The sequence below is a fragment of the Balaenoptera acutorostrata genome, chromosome 1 (genome assembly GCF_949987535.1).
Source record: "Balaenoptera acutorostrata chromosome 1, mBalAcu1.1, whole genome shotgun sequence".
Classification (NCBI taxonomy): domain Eukaryota; kingdom Metazoa; phylum Chordata; class Mammalia; order Artiodactyla; family Balaenopteridae; genus Balaenoptera; species Balaenoptera acutorostrata.
The window spans coordinates 20,671,379-20,680,157 of record NC_080064.1 but is presented as its reverse complement, the minus strand read 5'-3'; the positions used below and the strand labels follow the sequence as shown (position 1 = coordinate 20,680,157).

At 44.7% G+C, this 8,779-nt stretch overlaps 1 long non-coding RNA gene across 1 annotated transcript in view; it reads left to right on the top strand.

The window, feature by feature from the left end:
- The window catches only part of LOC103003115 (uncharacterized), a 30,298-nt gene that overhangs the window by 1,185 nt on the left and 20,334 nt on the right, over positions 1 to 8,779 (top strand). The gene's annotated exons all lie outside the window — the stretch shown is intronic.

The following is an 8,779-nucleotide window of genomic DNA, read 5'->3' as shown; positions in this document are numbered from 1 at the left end:
CGCGCACGCCCTGCCTGGCAGCGACACCCTCGAGCTCCTCGTGGAGAGTTGGGATGCCCCCCGCTTGTGCAGCTAGCGACGGAGGTCCGGGCCGGCTGGGGCCGGGATTGACAGCGAGGACAGCCGTTTTCGGGGCCCGACGGTCAGCCTGAGGCGCTAGGGCACCCCACAGCCGTCAGCCAGATCCAGGCCCGCGTTCGCCTGACAGCAGCCCGGGACTGTCAGTTGCTCAGAGACCCGGACCAATCGGTCATTCAGTTAGTTTCACAGATCAGTAAGCAACCGCCAGAAACGTCCATTCCTTCTTCGCCGATTTAATCTGCACCTACTATTTGTCAATAAAGGGATTGTTCCTCTTTCCAGTGCTGTATAAGGCACAATGTGCAAAGAATCTCTTGTTACTGCTCTCAAGGATCAACCAATTACCCGTTCTATTTTCTGTTCTCCATTTATGGACCTTCTCCCGAGAGTCTGGGACTGGGTTAAGTCTTTAAATGATCTCTCCTAATCCTAACCAAACCCTACAAGGGCAGGGTTTATTACTAACCCTGTTTTTACAGGTAAGGAAGCAGACCTCTGCCTTATTTGACGGAAAGGTGTCTGTTTTGGGGTGGGGGGCACCTGCCTTGAATACCCACTCCCCTGGTGTAAACCCTCCTACCCCCCCCCCCAAAAAAAACAAAACCCTGCTCGGTAATCTGTTCAGACTTGTCCTGAGTGCAGTGTACCAGTCTTCAGCTGTCAGCTGGGAATACTGATGTATTCTAAGGCTTGGTTTCTGCCCTTGAGAACAGAGGGAAAGTAGAGGGCTCTGTGTAGACAGCTACCTACCTGTGTGTAACTGATCAGAATCTGGGGAGGGGTATTTCTTTGGTCAAAGGAGCCTTTTCTTTTTGTTTGTCTCTTTGTCTCAGTCATTAAATACAGGAATCCCTCCTCTCAAGATGGTTGCAGAACTTGAAATCCACTCCCATAACTCCAAAGTTATGGAACTGGCTCTACAGTCTGTGAGGTAGATGTTTAAATAATTTGGGGTGTCCTCTTTAGGAAAAAGATTACAAAATGGACCTGTGCATACATTGCTGGGGCCTTGGAGAGGGTCTCTGTGAGGGACTCTGAAGCTTAAGCTTCAGAATAAATCTGCCCTGAAGATTACATTATATTATTATATTTGCCCATAAGCCTTTTACTAGGCTGAGAGTTCCTGGGGACAGGAACCTTGTCTTTGATTCATTTCTGCATCCTCCTTTATCTGATATCATACCAAAATACTCCTGAGGATAGCATTGTCATACATTGCTGATGGGAAGGCAAAATGATGTAACTCTAACTAAGGTAATTTGGCAATATATAGCCACATTACATATGTATTTACTCTTTCACCCAGTAAACCTAGGTCAGGGCTAAACTTGCAAGAATCTATCCTAGTGATATATTGGCAAAATACAAAAACTCTGTGCCCAAGGCTATTCATTATGGCATTATTTTTATAGCAAAAGATTGGAAACTGCTTGTGTCAGTTAAGAACTAGCTGAATAAATTATAGTACAAACACAGGATGGAGTGCTATGCAGCTGTAAAAAGATATGTGGAAGAGTTCTTTTTTTTTTTTTTAATCAATTAATTTATTTATGGCCGCGTTGGGTCTTTGTTGCTGTGCGCGGGCCTTCTCTAGTTGCGGCGAGTAGGGGCTACTCTTTGATGCGGTGCTCAGGCTTCTCATTGCGGTGGCTTCTTGGCACGGAGCACAGGCTCTAGGCATGCGGTCCTCAGCAGCTGTGGCTCGCAGGCTCTAGAGCGCAGGCTCAGTAGTTGTGGTGCACGGGCTTAGCTGCTCCGCGGCATGTGGGATCTTCCCGGACCAGGGCTCAACCCCGTGTCTCCTGCATTGGCAAGCGGACTCCCAACCACTGCGCCACCAGGGAAGCCCCGAAGAGTTCTTATATATACTGATAAACAGAAACTAATATGTAGTGATGCCCATATACGTTAAGGGAAATAAGATGCATAGTAGCGTTTATAGTATGCTATCTTCTGTGTAAGTGGGAAGATATAAATATACATTAATTGCTTATATTTAAAAGTTAAACAATAGAAAGCTAAACTCAATCTTCTAAAAATTGTTTGCTATGTGGGATGGAGTGGGTAGGGATGGAAATGAGACTTCTGTGAATATACATTATTATATAGTTACTATTTTGGAACTTTGTAAATGTTGCATATTTATAAAACAGTTCAATAAAAAGAATAAAGCACTCCATAAAAATTAAAAACAAATGGAGGGACTTCCCTCGTGGCGCAGTGGTTAAGAATCCACCTAACCAATGCAGGGGACATGGGTTTGATCCCTGGTCTGGGAGGATCCCACATGCTGCGGAGCAACTAACCCCGTGTGTGCAGCTACTGAGCCTGTGCTCTAGAGTCCACGAGCCACAACCGCTGAGACCCGTGCGTCTGGAGCCCGTGCTCCACGAAGGGAGAAGCCACCACAATGAGAGAGGCCCACACACCGCGGTGAAGAGTGGCCCCTGCTCGCTGCGGCTTGAGAGGGCCTGCATGCAGCAACGAAGACCCAAACGCAGCCAAAAATAGATAAATAAATAAATTTTAAAAACAAATGGAAACAAATGAAGTGTTATAACTACACAAGGAAAATAATTTCAAGTGGCTTTATAAGTATTTTGACTGTACCTCCCTAATAGGATATAATCTAAGGATGAACTAGAATTGCATAGAAATATTAAATTGCATTTGTTAGCCTTATTATTAGTAATAATATTGCTATTCTGAAGCTATGATAGTTATATTTTTGGATAAAGCAAAGTAATTGTGTCAGTGGCGGTAGGAATCAAGATTTTCAACATATGAGAAAAAGAGTTGCAAGTATTAAAGAAGCCTAGGATGAACTTAGATCTGAGTTACATAGCAGAATGAATGAAATATGTATTTTTTTCCTCTCAAAAATGTATTTTCTAGCTCTGCTGAAAAGGCCTAGAAGCAAAGACCAACCCAGTAGTAATGAACACCCCCCTAGTGCACAGATTTGGTCTCTAAACACCATTTTCCAGTTTAAAAATCAATTAAAAATTAAACAAAGAAAGTCAAGGCTCCTTTGATAAATGGCTGGTTCCAGATCTGGAGCAGGAAAGATGAGGTTGGGTTGTCTTATGCCTGAAGGCCAGGAAGCTATCAAAGACTATTAGGATCATGTAAAAATGACCGAGGAACCAGTACAAAGGGGCCCTACTGGCCAAAGTTGGAACAATTTGAGCATTAAAAGAAAAATAATGACTTCAATAGATTGCAACACAAAATACATAAAAATAATGATATGTAAGGAAAACAACACATTTTTATCAATGGAGTTTTACAGGAAATCAACTAATTACTATAAACATTGATAAATAGAAGAAAATAAAAAATTTTTTGCTCTTTCCTTTATGAGTTATATTGCAGGTAACCAAATAGTAGATAAGAAAAAGTTATTTTTTATAGAAGGATCCAATTAATAAATGCAGGAGAAATGATAGGTTTAGAAAAGCACGATTTTGCAAAACCTAATGAAATAATGAGTCTTGGCAACAATCATGAAATGATGCTGAAACAACTGGATGAAAAATTGTTGGGAAAATTTGTAATGGAGACCTTAGGCTGACACTGCCTGAACCCACTGCCCAACCTTAAAATCATTAAGAGGGGGATACAGTGCTCTCCATGGAATATTTTTGCCTGGGAAAAAAAAAAAAAACCTAATCAAGCCAAGATCTAATTACCAGTTTACCAGAAGTATGGGGCATAGGCAAACACCACAGTCAGCCAAACTCAAAATGTGGGACATTCTACAGGACAAGTGGCCTGGTTTCTGCAACAAATTCATGGCATGAAAATTAAAAAGGAGGGTAGAATGTTAAATCATAAAACTCAACACACTTAACAAATGCAAAAACATTACTTGGATCCTCATTCAAGTGAACTAACTGCCAAAAGACATCTTTGGTGCAATCAGGGAAATTTGAATGTGAACTAATTGATTAAGGAATTATTTGTTCTTTTTTGTTAGGTGTGATAACGACATAGTGCCTGTGGTAATAAAAGCCTTTTTCAGTTAGAAATGCACAGTGATGTATTCTGGATAAAATGAAATGAGGTTAAGGATTTTTTTTTTTAAGACAATCAGATGTTTTTATTTATTTATTTATTTATGGCTGTGTTGGGTCTTCGTTTCTGTGCGAGGGCTTTCTCTAGTTGTGGCAAGCGGGGGCCACTCTTCATCGCGGTGCGCGGGCCTCTCACTATCGCGGCCTCTCTCGCTGCGGAGCACAGGCTCCAGACGCGCAGGCTCAGTAATTGTGGCTCATGGGCCCAGTTGCTCCGCGGCATGTGGGATCTTCCCAGACCAGGGCTCGAACCCGTGTCCCCATAATTGGCAGGCAGATTCTCAACCACTTCGCCACCAGGAAAGCCCAAGGATATGTTTTAAAATACTCTGCAAGCAGCATAGCAAACAAAAAGAGGGAGGAAGACTGGCAAAATATTGTTAGTTGTTGAACCCTGGGTACATGGGGTTCATTATACTATTCTACTTTTTGTGTATGTTTGAATTTTTCCATAATATAAAGTTAGACAACCATGCTCAAAAAATTGAAATGTCTTGGATAGGTGGGAACTTGGCTGTAGCGATCCTGACCCCTGGTGGCAGATTCTATTGGTGCAGCTGCTGCCTGCACCTTAGGGCAGGTCTGAATTCCCAGACTTGCCTAGAGCCCTACGAAGTGGGTAATATTAGTGTACTATTTTACAGTTGAGGGAACTGAGACTCAGAGGGACTAATAAGTCACTGGTGGAGCCAAGGGTCCAAAGTCCCATAAATTTCTATGTTTCCGGACCTTGCTTTTCCTATCTTAACCAAGGGATCACATGGGAAGAGGCAAGCGGAGATGCCCTTAATTAGAACAGGGCCACAGGAAGCAGATCATAAGGGAGCAATTTCACCTGTAAACTACAGATAAATATAAATAAGTAATATAAATGTAAATACATAATAGGTAATATTCATATTACCTCCAGTGCCAGGCATTGTACAAAGTGCTGTTTATACATTATCTCCTTTACTCTGCACAGTTATCCTGTGAGGCATACAATTACTACTCCCCTTTTACAACTGAGGAAACAGAGGTTCTAAGAGGTGAGAGGAGGGAATTCCCTGGTGGTCCAGTGGTTAGGACTTGGCACTCTCACTGCCGGGACTGGGGTTCAATCCCTGTTCAGGGAACTAAGATCCCACAAACCACACAGAGTGGTCAAAAAGAAAGAAAGAAAGAGGTGAGAGGACTTGTCCTAAGTCACACAGCTAGGAAATGTCTGAATTGGGACTTGAACCCAGGTCTGACTATAATTCCTATGTGTTTTTTAAATTATTTTTTTGAGATACAGTTTACATACACTGAAATTCTCACAATTTAAGTGTATAATGCTTGCGTTTATAACCTCTAGTAACTATTGTACACTGCTTGTCTCACTTTAGCATGAATGCAAATATTAATTTTTTCCTGAATATTTTATTAATTTTTTCTAAGTAGGAATGGGAGCCAAGAAAGAGAAGAAAACGGTCAAAAAGGGGAAGGGGGGCAAGTAAGGTCAAAGTTCACAGTTCTGCCTAGAACTGACCATCCCTCTGACGATTTTCTTTTCTTGTACAAAGGGGTGGCTCATTATATTTTTATCTCCTCTCTTCTTTTAGAAGAATCTCCATCATTCCCTCTCAGCCACTTAAACGTAATGTCAGTGCTTCTCAGATGGGGTGATTTGCCCTTTGGGGGACATTTGGTGATGTCTGGAGATATTTTTGGTTGTCGCAGCTGGGAGGGTAGGTGCTGCAGGCATCCAGTAGGAGAGACCAAGAATGCTGCTAAACATGCTACAATGCATAGAACAGTCCCCAGCAGCAAAGAATTATCCTGCTCAAAATGTCAATAGTGTGGAAATTGAGAAACCGTGGTCTAAGTAACAACAGTAGACTTGCTATGCATGCACCTCCAAGGCAAGTCTCTTGGGCCCCTTTCCCATTAGATTGCTGGCCCTAAATTCGTCCCCTGTAGAAATGCTGGAGGCATCATTGATGATTTGCCAGAGACTTAGTACCCTTTAAAGTCATCTCACCCTAGGCCAACCACAAGGTGTTATCAAAATGCTACCAAAATTTTTAAATTTTATTTATTTATTTATTTGGCTGCGCCAGGTCTTAGTTGCGGTACTCGGAATCTTTTAGTTACAGCATTTGGGATCTCTTAGCTGTGGCATGCAGGCTTTTAGTTGCGGCATGTGGGATCTAGTTCCCTGACCAGGAATTGAACCTGGGCACCCTGCCCTGGGAGTGTGGAGTCTCAACCGCTGGACCACCAGGGAAGTCCTGCTATCAAATTATTAAGGATGGCTAACTAACCAGGCCTACCAGTGACTGTTTGGGGGAGAAGCTCCTATCTTGCCATAGCAGGGAGAATCCCCATCAGTATTCCTTCCTCTCTCCTTCCCCAGCTGGGGGAGCCCCAGCCCCATCTCTGCAGGGGGAGGCTGATGCAGAAACTCCTTCGGCACCAACATGCTGTGTAACCTTGAACAAGTCTCCTCCCTCCTCTGGGCCTCAGTTTCCCCATCTGCAAGATGAAGGGTCTGACCAGCTCATCGCTAAGGATCCCTCTAGCTCTGACACGGATTCTTCAATCCTACACCTCCACTATGCTTGTACCAAGAAGACTGAAATGGTCATTTCTTTTTTTTTTTGGCCGTGCTGCGTGGCTTGTGGGATCTTAGTTCCTTGACCAGGGATCGAACCTGGGCCCTCGGCGGTAAAATCTCAGAGTCCTAACAACTGGGAATTCCAGGACTGCCAGGGAATTCCCTGAAATGGTCACTTCTGATCCAGCCCCCGGACAAGTGATTTAGGGGCCCAAGAAGGTCATGTGCCAGATACAAGCTGTTTTGTCTTTGGATGGGTCCTAGTTGTCTCCTTGGTGAGGACTGAGAACAGCTGGAGCATCTGGTAATTAAGACCAAACTCCATATCCCCTGCCCTTGGTGCCAAGAGCTGCTGTTGGGGGTTGTCCCTATCTGAGAATCACGGTGGATGAGGAGTTGAGGGCTGCAAGATAAGGTCCCAAGAGCATCCCAAACTGTGGATTCATTCAGCTTCTCAGCAGGTACTGAGATGATGAAACTTGGGCTGCTTCTGACCCTTCTGGATGCTTCATGTTATAAGGGCAGAAACCCAACTCAAACTGACTTAAAAGGAATGATTGGGGCTTCCCTGGTGGCGCAGTGGTTGAGAGTCTGCCTGCCAATGCAGGAGGCACGGGTTCGTGCCCTGGTCTGGGAGGATCCCACGTGCCGCGGAGCAGCTGGGCCCGTGAGCCGCAATTGCTGAGCCTGCGCGTCTGGAGCCTGTGCTCCGCAACAAGAGAGGCCGCGATGGTGAGAGGCCCGCGCACCGCGATGAAGACTGGCCCCCGCTTGCCACAGCTGGAGAAAGCCCTTGCACAGAAACGAAGACCCAACACAGCCATAAATAAAAAAAAAAAAAAAAAAAAAAATTATAAAAGGAATGATTGGCACGCTTACCCAAGAAGAATGGAGGTGGGAGGGCTAGCTTCAGGGAAGGTTTGATTTAGCTGCTCACATATCACCAAAGATCCTTCAGTGATGCTGACTTCATCTTAATGCTGGCTCTTCTCATGGCCCCAGGTGGTCAGCAGTGCTCCTAGGGATTCAGCCATAGGAGTTCACATCCCACAGGAACAAGAAAGTCAATTCCAATCTCTGTTCCTCAGACCACAGTGCAAGAACTGATGGGCTCATCTAGGGTTGTGGGCTCTTCTTTGACCACACTCTGTGCCTTGGAGGATGGAACTTACTGGCTTAAGTCCAGAGGCTAGAGGGGCAGCCAGCAAATGTCACTACACATACCCTTACCGAGGAGTCAGCTAGTACCTGGCACATGGTGGGCACTTTATTCATTAAGTCAACAGCTATTTAGTGAGTACCTACTATGTGCAAGAAATTATTCTAGGTCCTGGTAAAAAGCAGTGAACAAGAAGGCAAGGCCCCTGTCTTCATGGTCCTCAAAGTCTAGTAGGGGAGACGGAAACACCTAAATGAGCAAAGACAGTACAATGTGATTAGTTCCAGAAGGGGGTTACATGAGCCCAGAGGAGGGGACCCTAAGCTGTTCTGATATGAAGGGGCCTGGGGGATCAGGGAAGCCTTTTGACAGGATGTAGCATTGAAATTGAGACTTGAGGGTCCAAGTGAGACACTTTGACACTCCTACAAGCTGACATTCTTTAAATAGTTGGTCAACAGTTATTTAGAGCAGGGGCTGTGCAGTGTTTGGGGAAAAGGGAGAGAAGGAAGCCCCAGGTAACTGCACTTAGCTTCTTGATGGTCCTGAGCCATTGGGCCCTGGACAAAAGCTGTAGACCCCACATAGCAAAACAAAGAAGGCCTGCTGCTCAGTGTAGCACGGAACGTTGCTTAGGCTCTCCCCTTACCTCCCAACCCCGAAGCCTTACCCACATCCTCCTTGCAACAGTATACAGAGCTCTCCCTGAGATGAGTGCTAGTAAATATGATGTTCTCCAGCATGTATGGAGCCTAAGAGCGAGGCCCTGTGCCAGGCACTGGGCACGTGGCCAGTAACAAACGCACACAGGGCCTGCTCTCCCAGAGCACACCTACCTTTTTTTTTCTTTAATTAATTAATTAGTTAATTAGGTTGTGCCCGGTC